Genomic DNA, 21,038 nt, shown 5'->3' with positions numbered 1-21,038 from the left:
AGGGCATAGGATTCTCTGGTACCGGAGTAAGAGGGGATTGTGAGCCTCTCAGCAGAGGTAGCAGACCCTAAACTTGGGTCCTCTGCAAGAGCAGTATACAAGCTTAACTGCGGAGCCATCTCTCCAGCCCGCATTTTATTTCTCCTTAAACTAATCTGTTATTGTTCCCTCTGAACTATTTAGAGCTATTTGGGTTCCGTAAGTTCTGTGTCTGGGTGCTATCAGAGGCCTCTTCAAAGCAAACTTAAAGTATTTCCTTAAGCGGTGCACGCACAGGTTAATGCTACTCTGTGCACCTTGGCCTTTGGGGACTCTCAGTGGATAACTAATCAGTGCGTCTGTTGTTTCTAGGAAACATGGAGAGAAAACAATCACCTCTGTTCTCCTCTCTGGGCCAAAAGAGTGAGCAGTAATGAGCGAGCCTGGGAGGGCACCTGGGAACCACAAGCCCCAACACACAGGTTAGCATCGCCTGGCTGACCTAGCTCACAGGTGCGCCCGTTGCCAGGTAACACTAAGGGCCTCTGGGTGCTTTCAGAAGGCCTGCAGCTGGGCTCCGAGAGGTGTGGGCACAGCCTGGGGCCATGGCAAAGCAAAGCAGAGGGAGTTAGTTTCAGGGCACCCGGCAGGGCAGCCAATGCTCATCCCCGTGGCAAGTAGAAGCATGCTGGGTTTGGCCCTGAGTGCCAGGCAGGTCTGCCTTAGCTGCCTGTGCTGTGAGGAGCTTCTCTGATCACCTGCGGGCTACCCTATAGGTGTAGAACGGGGAGTGAAATCTGTTCTGCACAGCTAGGAACTCACTATTTATGATTGCATTTGTATTCCTATACGTTTGTGTTCCTGTTCATACTTATATTGTTTATATTTACATCTGCACATTTATGCTTATTAACATTGTTCATATTTACAATGATATACACATATATTGATAGCCTGACCTTGCAAAGTTATATTTGATTTTCTCTCTTGATCTTTGTGGGTGTGCATGTGTGGGTGTGAACATGTCAATCTTGTGTGTTAGTTCTTACCTTCCACCCTGTTGGAGACAGGGTTGTCTTTTTTTTTTTTTTTTTTTTTTTTTTTTTTTTTTTTTTTTTGGTGCTGTGTACACCAGGTGAGCCAATACACACGCGTCAAAAAATTCTCCTGTCTCTACCTCCCACCTCTAACTGGGAACACAGGAATTGGTCACACAGCAGCCTCTGGTCTTATTTGTGTTATGGGGATCTGTATATAGGATCTCGTGCTGAGTGGCAAGCCTCTCCCCACTGAACCATCTTCCTAGTCTCAAGGTCATAATTTTAAAAATTCCTGAGACAAATGTATGGAGTACATTTCTATATTCGGGGAAGGTACCATAATTCTTAAAGTGTTCCATACGGGTTTGGACAGAGCCGTTGATAGTTTGAAAGCACACAAGGGCTAGTCTCAGCTCGCAGGCAGCATTTCCTTCAACCTTGCCAGAGGCTCTGAAGGCTTGGTTTTCTCTGCAGTTCTATTTTACACAGACCATGAGTCACCATGGTCTCTTGCACATGGCTTTCATTCGGAGTCTGCCTTTTCTAACCCATGTATCTGAAGGATCTTGAATCCAAAATCTTGGTTCCAAATAACATCAGAAGTATCCAGCTCTGCTTCACTCTAAGCTACTGCTGATTTGTCTTTTGTGAGCCGTAATAGGCTTTGGCCAATTTGCACACTTGTAGGGTTCTGCTTTTCATTGTCCATGATCATGAGAGCCGGAGGTGTACACATAGCACAGGGCTACTATGTATAAGAGTACATAGTAGCCCTGTGCTAAGAGTACATGGTGGTGCATTATCATAGTCCTGGGGCCAGTTCTGAGATGCAAGTACAGTTGAAGCATCTGCAGCTTCCAGAGACTGTTAATGAGGTAGTTAGTTTCAGGGAAGGGTAAGTCTTGAGAGAGAACTGGCCAGCCTTTTCCGATCCAGGTCTTCTTCACACCCAAGTCTCTCTGGGCCTATCCATATGATCTGCATCTGTCTGGAGTGAAGAAAAGATGAACAAGAGGCCTTGAGGTTGAGGCAGAGGCAGCCAAGAGGCTTTCTCAACCACCTGGAATGGGGAGGCCTTGGGAGGGCACGCCAGCCAACCTTCCTAGCCTCAGGGCTACCATTCGGTTTTCTATGTTTGAGTCAATGTGAGGAAAGAAAGATTTATAGGTGCCCTTTCAACACCCATTTGCCAACTATTTATTGAACACCTACTCTCTCCTGAACTCTTCAGTGAATTCAGAAACCATGGCTGCAAACAATTCACCCTTCTCTGTCCTTTCCTGAATGCTCATCTTTTGACTCTAGGTCTTGCTCCAATCATCAGTCTAAGCATGCATTTGAATGTGTCAGCATAAGGGCCCCCTACAGAGCTGACAAAGTCACCACTTGCAGGAAATGGAGACTCAGAGGCAGCTCGCTTCCTGTAGGTGTGCACTCTCACAGAGAAACCCTGGTGAGTTCATGTTCAAAACCTCTCTAAAGATGTCAACACCAGCCAACCAACCAACCCTAACACATGAACTCATCACGCAGACAGAGCATGTGACTGGAGAAAGGACACTTTCAAGACACCTCTCTGAAGCCAATCTAACAGGTTGACCTTGATAATTTGTTCTGCAGGACTTCGGCATCATGTATGAATTCGAAAACACATCCTAAGAAAACTGTGAACATTGCTGTAGGGATAATAGTAGATGTGGACTGGGGAGACAGATGGCTCAGAGGTTAAGAACACTTGCTGATCTTCCAGAGGATGAAGGCTTGGGTTCCAGCACCCACCGGATAGTTCACAAGGCTCTGATAACTCCAATTCTAGTGGATTCTGACACCCTCTTCTGGCTATCTTAGGTACCGCATGTATGTGGTACATTTACATAAATGCAGGCAAGATACCCATGCACATCAAATAAAAATGTGTAAAGTCTTAAAATACAATGAGCCTGCATTTGTTAAGTTCCTGAACTTGTTAAGTTTCAGGCCATCCAAGATTTCAGTGAGACCCCTGTCTCAAAAAAATATATTAGTTGGTGATATATATATATATATATATACATACATACATACATATATATTCCTAATTGGTTATCACTAACTCCAAGGTCTAACTATGAACAGTGATGATCTATTTCTGTGAAAGAGGATAACCTTATTTATCAAGGAAGGTGAAAGATACGGATGCTGACCCAGTGTTGCATCTTGATGTGACCTCTGCAAACCATCTGGCCCCATCCCAGATGTTCACAGGCTGAGTATGTGGGGTCAGTAGAGAGCCTCTGCTCGCAAATGCCCCAGCTCTTTAAGATCTGAAGTGAGGATTCAGGCGTCACTGAACCTGTGAGGTGATGGGCTACTGAACCCATCTGCAAACCCTCATAGCGAGCCACCGTAGGCTTTACTTGGGTTGCCAAAGCTGATTCCTATCCTGCACATACTACTAATACATTCTAAGTTTGAAAGGTGAGAAATATTCCCCTTGTCTTTAACCCGAAGAGGACATTGAATCCCATTACAGATGGTTGTGAGCCACCATGTGGTTGCTGGGAATTGAACTCAGGACCTCTGGAAGAGCAGTCAGTGCTTTTAACTGCTGAGCCATCTCTCCAGCCCCCTTTAATCTGAATCCTAATCTTCTCCCCGCTGAGAATAATTCCTCTGGAGTCAGCAAGACTTTGCCTGTCTGAGCAGTATGAATTTGTAGCCTCCCCATAATTCAGTACAGTCAATGTTGGGATGGTACAGATGAATATTATTTACTTCCTTTTCAGTGCTAACACATAAGATATTAGCCAATTGAATCAAATTATTTTTTAACTATGTGCTTATTTATTATTTTTACATGGGTGTTTTGTTTGCAAGTACATTTGCATACCATGTAAATGCCTGATGTGTATAGAGGCCCGAAGAGGGCCTCAGATCGCCTGGCCCAGGAGTGAGTCACCATATGGGTGCTAAGAACAAGCCTGGATTGTCTGTAAGAGCAGCAAGTGTTCTAACCACTGGGCCTTCCCTCCAGCCCCATCAATCAAAATTTTTTGATCACTGCCTCACGGCTGATGCTTTGGAAGAGCTGCTTGGGCTGGAGAGAGATAGGTCCCGGAGGCTCTTTGACAACCAAGTGGTATGAAGTGGAGGACGTCCACCCAATGCTAGGGATTGCGTTATGCCAGGCAAGTGACAATGAGAAGGTTTTTCTAAAGGAGGAATGATGCGGCTGAAGATTGACTCCCAAAACTGTATATTGGCAGTGCGCGCTGTTATGTCAGCACTTAGTAGCTATGGTAGGAAGATGGGCAGTCTAAGGGCAGCTGGACTGCACAGGGGAGCCCTGTTTCAAAGAAATAAAGAAAGAGCGAATGGGAGAAAGAGTTTTGCAATGATCTCAGAGAGAAGAAATGAGAGCCATGTATTTGAAGGGGTGTGCGTACCCCTCTTCATGTGAACAATGATAAAAGTAGCCTCCCTTGGAACTCAAATAACAAAGAGCTTGGATTCTTAGTGAATCATTGCTAGCACCTCTCTTCTAAGTCCCTCATGTAGAATTTTCTGTCCTTCCTATCTCCCAGTAAGGGTTATGTGCACTCTTGACGAAATACCATAGCATCGCAGAGCAGACGGCTGGCTGGTCAGGGTGGGTCACGTGATTCTTCGTGTGCCTGTATGCATTGCTAACTGCTTGGGAATTCACGGGGATGAAGGATGCTTTATTTATTGTCCTCTCAGATAAGAGATGCATAATTTATAACAGGAGGGCTACTATTTTATTTACCCTTACAATGCTGGAACCACATTCTTTCCCAGTGATGGAATGGCAGAGTCCCTTTTCATCTGTGGGCAAGTGGCTTGTTAAAAGCTCCGGGGTTGGAGGGTCTGGCTACACAGAAGTGGGCATTGTATGGAGGAAGCAGTCTGATCCTTTTGTTGTGAGCACAAAGGCTTTATTCTCCAGCTCACAAGTGCTGGTGAGATGTTAAACATGTGTGCAGGAGGTAAAGATGGGTGAGCTTATGTCAGCTTGTGGCTTGTGATGACATCATTAGGTAGATTCTATAAAAATGTCTTAGCATATCACAACTGTAGCCATGGTACAGTCTTCTCTCCCAGTGAGATCATGACTTTGTCTGGCCTTTATTTTTTTTTCCTCCCCCTCTGGCAACTGCATGTTTGTATTATTTAAACACTTGGACAACTTAATGTTTAGGAAAATATCAGCCTTTTCTTACGAGGACCTGTAGGGTTTTTTTGTTTTTTGTTTTTTGTTTTTGTTTTTTTTTTTTTTTTTTTTTTTTTTTTTGGCTATAACCTACATGGGGCCCTGTCAGAAACCTGGATAAGGCTCCCCTCTCTTTCCTGGAAGAAGGGTTTGGGTTGTTCCGTTCTTTCTTCTTTAATGGCCACTGTATGTCACTATTGTGTCAGATGGGCTGTGGGAGGTTACAGGTTTGTGCATATCTGTCAGGAGAAAAGTGGGAAAACTGGAGAACTGTATTTGTTATTGTTTTGTTTTGTTCTGACCTGGTTTTCCACATATGCCCTTCCTCTTGTGGCACACACCGCATGGCTTGGTTTTGGACACTTGACGTGGGGAAGTAAGGAAATAAAGAACAGACCTCAAGATGGGGGTGCAAAAAGACTAGGGTTGGGTGGGGTCACATGCACTCAGATGGGCATACAGCTCCTCAGCAACCTGGAATCTCAGTGTGTTTGTTATGTACTGCACTGCAGAAGAGTTGGCTAGTCTCCGTAGGAGTGGGCGGTCTCTGTAGGCAAGGGGTCTCAGGTGGTAAACATCTTGGAGGAGGAGGAAGGTACAGTTGCTAGGTTTTGCACACACTAGTCAGTCACCGGTCAACACCAGCACCTGGACTGGAAGGTTTTCCCATTATGCAGAGCCTGATCTGAAGAAGGTATTGCTACCCTCAAGGGCCTGAGGCGTTGGTCTCTTGACATGGCCATGCATGGTTCAATAATATACACTCTGGGCTTTGTCACTCCCACACTTTTGAGGAACCATTGTCAGTCCCGTGATGTTGTAATGTCACAGACATCACCAGAAGAGTGGGAGGGTTGGGGATAAGGACGGTGGGGGCTCTTAGGGATCCCGTTCACTTCTATTCATTCCTGCCAAAGGAAAGGGCTTTTCCTTATACCTACAGCCAAGAAGCAAACCAAAAAAGATCTCACTATTGACTGAAGGTCCCAGGGGCTGCTGGGGAGCTCTGCACAGAAAATCCATCATGAACTCCACAGACCACCCAGGAAAACCTCATTTTACAAAATGATATTTGGCTGCACAGTTGTGTTTGTTAGGATATAAATTTGTTTTCCAGATAGTTTGACATTTCTAAAAATGTTATTCCTTATATATTGAAGGTATTTCTAGAAACTGTAGTTTCCCTGTTGCTACGGTTAATCTTGATTGTCAACATACCTGGATCAGGGATCAACTAAGAGGCACTCCTCTGTGTAGATGTGTGAGGCTATTTACCGGAAGAATTAACTGAGGGGTTTGCATACACTCCCTCAAAGTGGACAGCACTTTCCAGTGGTGGCCCGGATATAAAGAGATCTGAGATAGCCAAACATGAGGCAGAGTCGGAAGAACTTCTCAGAAGATGGGGAGGAAGGACTGTAGGAGCCAGAAAGATCAAGGACATCCCAAGAACACTGCCCATACAGTCAACTAAGCAGAGCTCACAGCCTGAAGTGACAATCACCGGCCCTGCATGTGTCCTCTGCATATATGTTATGGTACCTGGCTTGGTGATCCTGTGGGACTTCCGACATGGGAGTGGGGGTGTCTAGATTCTTTTACCTGTGCTTGGGACCCTTTTCTTCCTGCTGGGTTGCCATATCTAGCCACGATATGAGGATTTGTACCCAGTCTTAATGTATCTTTTGTTTGGTGGATAGTCTTTGGAGGCCTGCTCTTTTTCTCTTTCTTCTTGTTTTGAAGGGAAACAGAGGATGAGTTGATTGGGGGAGGTGCGGGGGGAGATGAGGGGAGGGAAGGGACTAGAAGGAATGGAGGGAGGGAAAACTGGGGTGGGGATGTAATTTATAAGTGAAGAATATACACTTTTTAAAAAAAGGGATGTGAGAGAAGAGAGTGTTTTGCTGACTTTTGACTTTTGCTACTTGCTAGCCAATGATACTTCTTAGACACAGCCACCTGGGGTATGCTCTGTATTATTTGTGTGTGTGTGTGTGTGTGTGTGTGTGTGTGTGTGTGTGTGTGTGAGAGAGAGAGAGAGAGAGAGAGAACACGTGTGGTGGTCAGAGGACAGCTTATGGGAATTGGTCCTGTTTTCCTTTCTTGTACCATGTGTAGTCCAGATATCCCATCACACTGGGGTCATCGGGCTTGGCTGTAAGGGCCTTTGTTTACCCGCGGAGCTCTCTTGCCAGTGTAAGAAAGAATCTCCTTATCCATGATATTTCAACTGAAAGAACGGGCTCTACCTTTATAAAAGTTGAAACCATGTTGGTTGAGGGAAATCAGAAGCTACTGCCTGGTGATTGTGGGACACCCCTGCCAGCCCAGCACACGGGAAGCAGATCCAGAAGGACTGCTACGTCTGACGCCAGTCTGTCCTTTGTCACGAGTTCCTGGTCAGGCAGAGCTACAGAATGAGACCTCATCTCGAAAAACAGCAACCTCAACCAAAGAATTGACTTTTCTTTCAAATGTCTTCAAAATATGTGAGGCATAAAATGTTTTCATCCTTGAGTTTTAAAAATTTACCTAGTGCGTTTGTTTCTGTGTTCTTATGTGTATGTGTGTGCATGTGTTTGTGTGCTGTGTGTGTGTGTGTGTGTGTGTGTGTGTGTGTGTGTGTTCCACTAAATTGCACCTGCGGTGTACAAAGCAGAGGTGTTTCTTGTTGCTTTGGAAACGTATCTGGCTGTTTAGAATGGCACCTTGTCAGTGCCAGGTCAACAGAGCCGCTTCCAACGGAGCTGCGTATCACCGAAGCTGTGACGAAGACATCTGTGTTTTATCACTTGGGAGGGGTGCTTCATGTCACTGGAATCAACTCTCATTCCAGAAATAAATTGTTCACCCAAGAGACACACATGGCAGCATTTCTGCAAAAACAAAGTTCTGTGAGAGAAACATGGCGGGTATTGTTTTCCCCAAGCAGCTAGCTCTGCTCCTTTTCTGGAGAGTTTCTGTGAAACCAAGCGCACCTCTACACTTCAAGAACCTGAGGGGCGTGGCCTTAGCAAACAGACTCCACGAACAGCAGAACCAGGTGGGGAGGGAGGGTGTACTCCATCTTCATTTTATAAGTGAGAAATCAAAGACCCAGGGAGCTGCCATGTCTTATTTAAGGACATACAGTGTAGTAGGAAAAAAAAATAAGATTTGAACGTTCCTTCTGGTGTCCTCTATTACTATAGTTGTAGGTTTGATTTATTTCCTTATTTCATTTTATTTTTGAGACAGAGTCTTATGTAGCCCAGGCTGGCCTTGAACTCCTGATTCTCCCGCTTCTACCTCTCAAGTTCTGGGACTGCACATGTGAGTTCCACCTGGCCTGGCTCATGTAAGGCTTTCAAAAGCATGCTATTTTTATTATTATTTTTATTTATTTATTTATTTATTTAGCCACCCATTTCAGAGATAAATAACACACCAGGCCTTGCTGCAAGAGCCTTTACCTGCAGAGCTCTCTTGCCTGCCCAAGAACGAATCTTCTTATCCATGATATTTCAAACGAAAGAATGGGCTCTACCTTTATAAATGTTGAAACTTCATTGATTGAGTGAAATTAGAAGCTACTGCCTGGTGATGGTGGGTCATACCCGTATTCCTGCAAAAAAACATATTTTGGGCAGAAACAAAGCAGAGACACGTTTAGGTCCAGTGACTCAACATCAGGGTCAATAGGTATATACAAAGAGAAACGCTTTTATGCACATTATAGATACACTTGGGTTCCACGTGTGGAGTTTCAAGACTACTACAGAACAGGACATCCCTAACTGTTGTATTTGCATCTGTGTGGTGCCTGCAGCTCTCTGGTGTTGGTGCAAAATGAGCTGTGCGACCCTAAATGGGACTGAAATCGAACTAGATACCCATGTCCTCCCTTGACTGTACCAATGCCTCCCAGGATCCTAATCATGGCTGAGAATAGTGACTATAGCAGGGCTCCTCTCTTCTGCTGAGCTCTCTGCCTGCTCACTGCTCTGACTTCGTAGCATTTGTCAGGCAGCTATGATGAAACAAGAACAGAACACAAAGACACAAACACAAAAACACTGTTTGTCTGTGAGAGCTGCTCTCCTGTGCCTGGGCAGCCTTGCAAACAGGAAGCCAGGGTGATGGGAAATGGTTTCAAGGAGAGAGAGATGACTTTTGTCACTCATCCCTGAGGACTTACAGATATTGCTGGGCATTTCATGTGAACGTCAAGCTATTCCCTGCCAAGTCAGTTCTGTCTGGATCTGCATCTGAGCTGACTCTCTTAGGACCTCTTCTGTTTGGGGAGCAGAGCCTTGCTGGATTATGTTGGAAGCCATACAAGCCTGGGGGTATGTTTCTGTACCTACCAGCGTGTAGTCATGAACAGAGCATGGTCCAGCATGGGGGTATTTCTCAATGCATTTGGCTACTAAGTGCTATGATTACCCTTGTCATCTTTCCTTTCCATTAATGCCTGCATACTGCTAGCTTAAGATCAGAATTAGGATTAGCATAGATTATTTTAGTCCTCAGCAATGTCCACACATTTCCAAGCACCACACATAGGGGTATGTAAAGTGACAAGTCCACAGCTCTGCAGGAAATATTGCTCTCTCTCAAGAACGAAGACTTGACTGAATTCCCACAGCCAGGGTTACATCATATATAGAGGCAGGATTCATCCTGGTCGCCTTGGGTGATGACAAATGCATCTCCATCTTATTCTGGGTGTTTGGGTTTACTCAATACCTTGCAGCTCACCCTAAGTAATTAGCTGGGGAGTTGATTGGAAGTAGGGCCGTGAAGTGGGCGGAGTTAGCTTCTGGGTTTTTTTTTTTTTTTTTTAATTGCCTCACCTATTGCCCCAGTGCCATTGTTTCCTCCTGAGGACCAACTTTTCCATCCTTCCCACATCTTAACCTCTCTGCTCTTCTCACTTAACTCGGCCTCAGCTGGTTAATAGGTATTAACCATTGTCAACTTGTCTGGCTTTGGAATCCCCTGGAGGACACACTGTTGGGAACGTATATGCTGATGTTTCCATAATGGCTTAACTGAGGAGGGATGATCCATCCTGAATTTGATTGGCAGCATCCCATGGGCTAGGAGCCCAGACTGGATAACAGGAGGGATCAAACTAAGCAACAACATTCATTTCTTCCTGCCCCATGGCTTCAGATGCAGTAGGACCAGTCAAACCATGCTCACAGGCTACCTGCCCCGCCACGATGGATTGTATCCCTTTGAACCATGAACCCAGATGAATCATTCTTTCCATAACTTGTTTGTTGTTGGGGTTTTGTCAACTAAACAAGTAAGCAAGCAAGTGACCAACCAAGCAACCAACAAAGCAAGCAAGCAAGCAAGCAAGCAAGCAAGCAAGCAAGCAAGCAAGCAAACAACCAAACAACCAAACCCTCCTGACTCTCAGTATTGGTCATTTGCTATAATTTTCTTTAACACATTGCTGCTTCCCTACTGTATGTTTGGTCTCATGCTTCATTGCATTTTCTGGAATTTACATCATTAAAGTTCTCCTCCTTTGCACCTTTGAGTCCATCCTGCACCCTGACTTTTCAGAAACTTCAACTATGTAAATACCAGGACTGGACCCACTCTAAGAATTGTTTACATGTGCAGTTAACCTCAACCTCACCGATCTGTTTATACTCTGACCCTCTTCATCCTGCTCATAAGATCTGACCTGAGCGTTAGAAGAAATGGATTTGAACCCAAACTTTGTAATTAGCTAACTTCCTAATCAGCCACTTGCTCAATCCGAGCTCACTCTCCATAGTTATAAAAACAGATGCTGCTGCTCTCCCCTTGGGGATGGATGGGGTAAGAAACATGCAAGACCTTGGCAGGTTGGCACTAAGCTGTTTCTGCCACATCTGATGCCAGTGGCTGTTACTGGCACCAGCTGATTCTTAAGTGTAGTGGTCACAGCCTTCTAAAGCAAGGAGAGGAACATTAGGGTTTCCACAGTACCTCAGAAAGATGGATGACCCTAAAATGGATATTCTTTGAAGTCAGAATCAATAGTTTATAACTGGTTAAGTCCGATATGTGGGATAAATTATGTATAGAATGTTTTGTAAATTTCAAAGTTCTGAAGTTATTTTTAAACCGGTTTCTTCACATTTGAGGCAGTTGCAGATTGTTGATGCCTGGCATGTATTTTCTGCAACATCTAATATAAAAACAACAGATGAAGGGCTCCCTCACTGATTCCCACTTATGGCCTCACGTTGGCTTTACAAACAGGCGAGAAGTAAAGAACATAGGGAAAACCAGACGCAGAACCTATGTTGAGGGGAAGAAAACAACAAATGGAAAGGGTGATTAGAATTTTCAGGTGAAACAGCCTAAAAAGCCGAGAGAATTCTGTCACATGGGGAGGTAAAAATCTGTTGTAACCTTTTAATTTAATCTGTGCACAGGATGGCCTGAGCATGTTTCTGTTTTGTGTGATCACACACATTTTCTAAACTCCCACCATTGGTGTTTTCTATGTAATAAATAAATAAATAAATAAATAAATAAATAAATAAAAGAGATTTTAGTAAAATTACCCTTTTTGTTTACAAGGAATATTTCAGGTAAAGAAGTTGTTTACAGATGGTATCAGACAAATGAGAAATGGGGGCACTTTTAAGTCTTATTTGAGATTTTGGTATACTATATAATACTGATGTAAAGAGTTTTTTTTTTCTTTTTTTCTAGCATGGCATTGGTTTAAAAGACACTTTTAAACATTTGTATTTACATGAGAAAGCATTTGCGTGCTCTCTGAGCTAGACTGCTTTTTCAAAAAGATCTCGAGATTTGAGTATCAAAATTGCTTGAGTTCCAAATGTCTTCTTTCCTGGTTGGACGTGATGGGCACCCTTTGCTTGACTGCACTATTCAATAAATCAATATCCTCCCATTTGCTGAAAGTTTCATAGTTTCATTTTTCTTACCATGTGAATAATATTTTACTGTATAAGCTCATCACATCTCCATTATCCGTCCATCAGGTGATTGACATCTAGGCTGTTTAGGAATAGAGCAGCAGTGAGCGTGTGTCTGCATCCGTAGTTGAATGCAGAAGTCTTTTAAGGAACCACTCCATAGTCGTATAGCTGGATCTTGAGGTAGATCTACTCTCAGCTTCCTGAGGAACGTCCACACAGATTCCCATATCTGTATAAGTCGGCACTCCTACCAGCAATGAGAACGTGTGCCCCTTTCTCAGTATCCTTGGCAGCATGTGCTGTCATTTGTTTTACGGATCTTGATTGTCCAATCCAGGGTAGGATGAAATCTTGAGCAGTTTTATTTTCCATTTCTCTGATGGCCAAGGAGATGTTGGATGTTTCAAAAACCGTTTCTCAGACATTTGTGCTTCATTTTTAAAGAACAATTTAGTTCTACACCCCATTTTTAACAACCGAATTAATTTCATGATATTCATTATTTTAGTTCTCTCTATATTCTAGGTAATAACTGTATATCAGATGTATAATTGGCAAAGATATTTTCTATTCTTTTGTTTTACATTCTGTTTTCCATTGATTTATTCATTCATTCACTTTATATCCCGATCACATGATCACAGCCCCCCTCTCCTCCAGGTCCCTCCTCACGCAGCTCCTCCCCCATTCCCTACCCCTCTGTTCTGATGCTTTGCTCAGATGGTAATGTCCCCTGCTATCCAAAAGCTTTCCAGCTTCCCAGGGTGCTACTTATTATCAGTTCTAGTGCCTGTGCTGTAAGTATCCTGCTCAGAAAGTCCCTTCCTGCATCAGACCTTCTATTTGATTCAGGTAATCTGGTCTCATGTTGGGGTCCTTGATCCATTTGGAGTTAGTTATGTGCATGTGATAGGTGATAGATATGGAGCTAGTCTTCTATATGCAGCCATTGGGTTAACCAGTATCATTTACTGACGATACTGACTCTTTTCCAGGATGTATGTTTTAGCCTCTTTGTCCAAAGTTAGATGTCTGTGAGTGCGTGGAATTATGTCTGGGTCTTCAATTGTTGTTTCATTGATTAGCATGTTTATTCATATATAAATGCAATGACATTTTCATTACTATAGCTCTGTAATAAAACTTGAAATCTGGTATGGTGATACCTCAGGTAAATGGGTGAAACTAGAAATAATCATTCTGAGTGAGGTGATGACATCCAAAGGCACAGATATTGTGTAATTTCTTCTATGCTTTAGATATGTGCGTTTTGATATGGATGACCGCACAGTTTAGTTGTGTTGTAATGGGACTTGGGTATTAAGGGGTGGGGATCTTCCAAAGAAGGGTAAAGAGAGAATAGTGTTGTAAAAAGATACAGGGAAACTAGAGCAGGAGGATTACAGAGGAGGACAGGGTAAGGGAGGGAAATGGAGACAGATAACTGACATTAAAGGCCCTTTGAAAAGCCATATGGAAAGCTGCTATTGTAAAGGCTTCCTAAAATACACACAAATATGAAAAGAATGTGAGTAGCGGCAACAAATCACCAACCAGACATCTTATGCCACCAAGCAAAGCCCAGTGCCAGGACTGGGTTACATCTTTTGGAGCTGTTGATTGGAGGGACCCCAGAGATCCCCCTGACTCCAAACATTACAGGACATTTCTAAGACTATTGGTTACCCTCTCAAACCCAATGGTAAAACCCTATTGCTGAAGACCCAACGCATCACTCGACAGGGAGAAATGAAGCTAGTGTCTATCTAGAAACTCTACCTCTAGTGATTAATGTTCATGGTTCCAGAAGGTGCTCTGTATGCTACCAGGGGAGAAAAGTAGTCCTTAATATACCTCAGTTACAGATACTACAAGCCATAACAGAGATCTGCCTGCAAAATATAATGGTACAACGGGGGCACAAATGTCATGGGAGTAACCAAGCACTTTTTTAACAAAATGAATTTAAGGTCTATTCCATGAGATGGAACCCATTCCTGACACTGCTCAAGTAGCCAAGAACATGAGACAAGGTAGGCCGTAGAGCCTAGAGGAATACCTAAAACATTATTCTGCTAAAGGAACATAGCAGTAAAGTGACTTCCAATGACATATTACTATAGCCATAGATCAGAGCATAACTCAGCCCTCATCAGAGATGCTTTGTACAGTAGATAGTAATTAGAAAAGAGATCTATAGGTAAATACTGTATAGAAAGTAAAAGAGCAAAATATCCAGTCTTAAATGAGATCTCTTTAATCAACCTATCCCCTTGAGATGCAGAGATTTAGGCAGAAAGATTCTAAGGACCAGAGGTAGAGAATGACCCCAAGGAATCAGTGTCTTTCAGACACAGCAGTTGATGCACCTATGAACTCACAGAGATTAGGACAGCTTCCATGAGACATGCACAGACCTGACAAAATCCTAGCATGAGGAAGTGAAGGCAAGGAAGTTCCTACTGGCAGCTCCCTGTGTCACACCTCCTCAATTCTGCAGCTGTCATGTGAACGAGCCATGAACAACACTGGACAGACACATCCAAATTCCAGGTAAGCCTTGTGGGAATGGGCAGCAGGGTACCTGACCTGTGTTCTAGCCTTCCTCACTTCTGTTCTGTTCACAGTTTCTACAACTGCTCTAGAAGAGTTTACACCCTTTCGTCCACACATAGGGCACAATTCAGGAGTGATCGGAGATGTTAGTCATCACTAAGCCTCACAATAAGGATTCAAATTTACCATTGGTGCTAAAAATGCTGCCCTGGAGGCTGTAGATGGTTGTTTTTCTGATCCCACAGGCTCTGTGCAAGGCAAGCGGCCAAAGTGGGGAATGGAAGGAGGCTATGTGACCTTCTCCTTGGATGAGTCTCAAAGCCCATTCTTTCTGCATAACGACTCAAACCTGGCCTACATACAGATAGATGGTCCATAAACTAAACAGACCAGAGTCAACATGCCAGAAAGCTAGAGTCAGATGCTGGGATCAGAAACATCTTAGGGCCAAACAGTTGATGACTGACCAATTCTCATAATTTTCCTATGCTGTGAATGTACCATTTCTCTGCTTGTTGGAAGAGGAGCTAAAGACTATTTGAGAGGACTAGAGAGTTAAGGGAACAATTTTTTTTTAAAGTAGTGTTGAGGAAACAGACAGGCACAATCCTTTCCCATACCTCTATGATACCCTCTCTCACCCTCCCTCACAACTTCCAGTACCCAGGCCACAGCAGTACTTGTAGGGGACTGAAGACATTTCCCAGCTTTGGACAAGATTGTGTCTCTTGGCTTCCTCTCTTCTCTTCTCTTCTCTTCTCTTCTCTTCTCTTCTCTTCTCTTCTCTTCTCTTCTCTTCTCTTCTCTTCTCTTCTCTTCTCTTCTCTTCTCTTCTCTCCTCTCCTCTCCTCTCCTCTCCTCTCCTCTCCTCTCCTCTCCTCTCCTCTCCTCTCCTCTCCTCTCTCTTCTTTTTTCTTGTTAATCTTTTTTTTAACATTTCAGATGAAACAGCTAGTTTCTAAGAGGATGCAGACTGCGTTTAAAGCGATTTGATACAGCCCGATCTATCTGTAATTTCTAATACTCAGGACGTATGAACAAGGCTGAGAGGTGGCTTAGGGTTAAAGTGCTTACTATGTAAGTAGAATGACCAGAGTTCAGATCCTCTGAAACCCAGGTAATTCCAACCAGGAAAGGCAGAAACAGGAGATGCCAGAGCAAACTGGCTGTAGGATTAGCCAAGTGAGGGAGAGACCCTGCTTCCGAGGTGAAAGGACAGGCAAGACTACTGACTTCAAATCTCTGGCCTCTACATGCACACCCATATACATGTGCACTAACACACACACACACACACACACACACACACACACACACACACACACACCATAGGACACATGGAAACAATTGTAAGTAGATCATTTTAAACAGCCAGGATTCCATGGCACATCTTAACAGCACCAAGTGAGCCATTACCCGGTGAGTACAGCCAGCCACCAGTAACCAACATTAGTTACTAAAACTCTCAAAATAAAGTCCATGGGGTTGTCACAGTCCACAAGTCACCCAAATGGGTACTATACAGTCACCTAGACTTTGACGATAAACACCTTCATTTACTTCCTTTCCTGGTGCTAAAGATGAAAGCCAAACACAACCTCATTCTAGATCCACGATCTGCCACAGAGTTTCTCCCTCTTTCCAAGTCCCCCTATTTCATGTTAAAACATGCATATGTGGCTGCCATGGGCTAAGCCACTGACTGGCCAAGCTCTTTTGACCTACCGCCACAAACATACCAAGCAAGATGAGGTTCTCAAGCTTTTAGAGCCCTGAACCCCCAGTTCAGGTTTCCAGCATGGCCCTTTCTACTGAAGGCCTCCTCCTGGCTCACGGCCGCTGCCTGCCCCTCGGATTGTCTCCTAGAATTACCTCTCTCAAAAATGTCCTTGTATTATTCATGTGGGTGCATGCATGTGTGTGTGGGTGTGCAGGGGTGGTTTATTTTATTATTTTTTTGTGTGTATAGTATATTCATGCATCTGTGTGTATTTATATATAGTATAGTATGTGTGTGTGCACGAGCCTATATTTTCATGGAAGCCACTCGTGCTTATTTCTCCTGACTCAGGGTTTCTCACTGAACCTGAATCTAGCCTCCACAATGCCTCTGTTTCTCTGTTTCTGACCTGCAGCATTAGCATTACAGGTACACACATGTCGCTTTTGATTCGGGTGCTGGGTCTTCATGATTGCTTGGAAGACTTTCTTATCTGCTCACAGAGCCTTTCCCCCAGTCCCTTGGGTCTCTGCTTTTAAGGGCATCAGTTACACTCAGAAGCATCAAAGCTCCACTTTCAGATAGCATCACACTGGGGGGAAGGACATCAGCAGATGAATGGACACAGACACTCAGTTCATGGCATCTATCACCAAGTTTTGCAATCACACTGTGGCTTTCAGGGCACTGCTCCCTCTCTGTGGATTGGTTGCCCAGTGAGTCCCCTCTTTCCTGGTGTCCTGGCCTTCCTTCTGTCACTCTGGTGATGCTGCCTTCTGTCTTTTATTGTTATTTTTCATTTTGAGATGGAGTCTTGCTATGTAGCCCAGGCTGGCTGTGCCCTCTCTGCAATTCTTCAGCCTTTCAAGTCCTGAAATATAAGTGCACCCCACCATGTCGGCTCTCCGGATTCCTCCCTTTATTAATGATAGCTACACTAATAGTGTTTTGAATGGCAGGCTTTTTCCAGGACCAAAGTAATCGTGGATAATTAAAAATGTAATACTATGGAGAAATCAATTTCAATTTAACGTCTCAAACATTCACCTGCTGTATCTGAAAATTGGATACTTACTTTTCCTCTTCTTAAGGACCCTCCCTTGGCACGAGGCTCCTATGCCTAGCTTGTCCTTATATATTTAATTATTTGTTTCTTTATTTTATCCTCAAACTGCTCACCTCTTTGTTCACCTTTCTATGCAAAGTAATTAAGTTCTTTCTGTTTAAACCCCTCTACATGTGGAGAGCTCCCTTTCTGTCCTTCCATGCACGTAGGAGTGCTGAAGTCATTTCTTCAAATGCAGAGCTTTCTCCTGTGCCACTGCCCTGGTTTGGTCCTTTTGACTCACAGAGCACAGAGAACTCTTTCACTGTTTACCTTCTTTGCAATTTTCTATTGCAATTTCTTATGCGACTTTTGGTAGTAAATCCCAGGAACTTCAGGTTAAGATGAGACACTGTCTGGGGAGTCGGGTAAGTGTGGGGGTTAGGGTTGGGGTTTGGGTTGGGGTTGGGGTTGGGGGTTAGGGGCATTCCAGATGCCAAAAGCCAAAACTGCTAAATTTATTTATTTCTCCCTGTACCAGTAACTTTCTATTGCTGTGATAAAGCACAAAGACCAAAAGCCACTGAAGGGAGAAAGACAGTGTTTTGTTTCCAGAGGGATTACTTAGAACCCTAGGATCTAATCCAAGAAATAGTCCAAGACGCCAAGAAACTTAGCAGTTAAAGGGAGGCTTTTGGCTCAGAAAAAAAGGCATCTCCAATATGACCTGGACCTTATTATATATCTACAAATAGAATCTGTATTGGTATGGTTAAATTTTGGAACCTTTCATTTGAATGTGACATTCATTAAGTGGTTAATGGGTACATTTATCTAGCAACATGACTTTGTTTTCCATGTTGAAATTCTCCATCTTAACAGAGTACATGGAGTGAAAAGAAAAAAGAAAGAAAGAAAAAAAAAAACTTCCCAGTAGAATATGAACCGTGAGCAGACTGTGAAACCATGAAGGAGAGACGACAGGAATGCCAGAGCCTGAACTCAGCCAACTGTGAAAATAAACTGTGATTATAAGAAGTCTATCTTCTGCTCTCTGAAAATGATTTGAATTCAAAGACTGTTAAAATTAATTGGAAACTCTAAGACCAGGTAGAAGAACATGTTAAGAATCCGAGGCTGCTAGAAGAATCCACACAGGGTGGGAGGGGGCTCCAGTAGGAGCTGGTGGTAGCAGATGGCTTGCTGCTCAGTGTCCCATAGAGGCCAGCATGCAGGCTGTTGTCACAGTACAAGGGAGAGGACGGTAAGTCCCTATACAAAAACGTAGCCTATTGCAAGAGCACACATAGCCTGCCAGGAACAGTGGAAAACCACCAGCTCCAAGGCAGTTTCCCTCTCTTAGTTATTCTATTAATAATTCATGAATATTTATATATGCTTGTCACGGCCCCTGTCAATCAAGAGTCAGCAAGGAATAAACTACAGGAGAGAAGAAGGCTGAGAGGAAAATAGTGAAGTGACCTAGTTTAGATGGAAGGAAACACAGAGAGGGAATGAAGCAGGCCAGTAAGAAAGAAGGTTGACATAGATGATTGATAGATATATAAACAGACAGACAGACAGACAGATGTATAGATGTGTGTGTATTGGTAGGTAGATAGATACATACACCCGTGGATACATAGATGATACATAGATACATAGACAGATACATAGATAGATACATAGAGAAGTGGGAGTTTCATGGTGCAAACAGCAAGAGAACACGTTCCATTTAATAGTCCTGGAAGGTGAAAGAGGGCCAGCCATACAAGGCAGTGAACTCCAGTGGAAACAAACACCCCCCCCCCCCAAATAATAAAAGTTAATGGAGAATAGTGACAATGACCACAAAATCGAGGTGGGGAGGGGTGCACGGCTGAAGCCTAGGAGGTGGGAAGGCAGGAGACAGAGATGGGATATGAGGGAGACACAGGTGCCAGGTGTACTGCAGTCTTTTGGCAGAAGATGCTTTTATTATAACAACAATGAGAAGCTCTTGGAGGAGTGGGGAGGGGCGTAGGGGAGAGGGTGGGAGGGAGCCAAGCAACACTAATCCGTTCACCTCCTTTTGGGGCTCACACTGGCATCCCGACAGGGGCAGAGCCAGAAACTGCCTTGTCCAATTTATGCTTCCCGCATGCTTAAAGTTTGTGCTAGTTAATTTTGATTGCCCACTTAATTGGATCAAGAAACACCTCCAGCATTAATGAGGCAGCCCCTTTGGGTGTGCCTGCTAGGGCTTTTCCAGAGAGGATTAGCTGAGCCGGAAGACTCATCCTGAATGTGGCTGGTCCCATCCTGTGGGCTGGAAAATTGACCAGGAAGGGACCAGCAGAGAAGTGTAAGTCCCCCTCTCTCCATTGGACCCACTGAGCTGTGAGAAAGCAGCCTGTGTCCCCACTGCCACGGCTCCCCTTCCACATGCCCTTCCTGCCATAACGGGCAGAGTCCGAACAAACTCTTCCTTCGTTTAAAAAGCTTCTTGCCAGGTGTTTGGGAGCAGCAACGAGGAAAGTTATCAGTGAGAGGTTAAACGGAAAAGTAATTGAAACTAGCAGAACTAAAATTAAGTTGGTATTAGATGTGTATGATGCTTTAAGATCATAACTCATAATTTATATTTTAATAAAGACATAGTCCGTTTAATGTGTAAAATCAAACGATCATTTATGAATGTCAGTGATTTGGGGGGTTCACGAGAGCACACTTTCTCACAAATAAGGATAATTTAGCATCCCTGTTTAAGTCAGACCTACTTTCGCTGGCAATATGGCGGGAAGAGGTTAGCACGTGGTTTGTGGGCCTTGATGGAGATATCATCCTGTAGGTCTCCGGCAGCTCTGTAGATGATCTGCCTGAATCCAGCTGGCACATTGCTGCGCAGTGTTGTTCTCAAAGCTTCTAAAGCAACACCTGCTATTTGTCACTTTCCTTGCTGAGCAACAAGCCGATTACATTTTGTCTTGTGGATTTTGGAGTTCCTGAGCCAAGCGACACTGTTGCAGACCAATAGAACACTCTCCCCATAAAAAAGAGAGTTCACAGGCTGATGATCACAGCAGAGACCAGAACAGAACCTGGATCCCACACGGTTCCCTTTCGCGATGTTTGTAAATAAAATGCCATGTCTGGGGCTAAGAAGGCAAATCAGAAAGAAAAAAAAGGGGGGGGGGCATAATACAACAGGTGGGGAAAACTGGAGAGTGGGGGGAGAGGATTTTTTGCTGGAGAAAAGTGATGTTGGTAAAAGTTAGATTGCGAATTAATAGAAGACAAAGGACTAAGGCAGAAGTAACAAAAGGGCAGTCTATAATTCAGAAGAGTGGGCAGTGTGACCTATTAGCGCTTTTGGATCTAGTAAGATCATTTTAGGTCTCAGAGAATTATTTATGTGGAAACAACCTAACCAGATTGATTAGTTAAATTAGAAAAAAAATTTTTTTGAGACATGGTCTCTCTTCATGTAGCCTTGCCTAGAAGTCATTGTGTACATCAGAGTAGCCTCTCAAACTGACAGAGTTCCTTCTGCCTCTGCCTCCCACCTGCT

The 21,038-nt window shown here is 43.8% G+C and overlaps 1 long non-coding RNA gene across 1 annotated transcript in view; it reads left to right on the top strand.

Annotated features, from left to right (window-relative positions):
• 4931429P17Rik (RIKEN cDNA 4931429P17 gene) overlaps window positions 1–21,038 on the top strand; it is a 58,279-nt gene that overhangs the window by 277 nt on the left and 36,964 nt on the right. The window contains exon 2 of the long non-coding RNA NR_038004.1: window positions 352–461. This is a non-coding gene — a long non-coding RNA (RIKEN cDNA 4931429P17 gene). The remainder of the gene's footprint in view (window positions 1–351; window positions 462–21,038) is intronic.

Source organism: Mus musculus, chromosome 13 (assembly GCF_000001635.26).
Source record: "Mus musculus strain C57BL/6J chromosome 13, GRCm38.p6 C57BL/6J".
Taxonomy (NCBI): Eukaryota; Metazoa; Chordata; class Mammalia; order Rodentia; family Muridae; genus Mus; species Mus musculus.
Note: the sequence above shows the minus strand (reverse complement) of the source record. Positions and strands in the feature narration are given on the sequence as shown.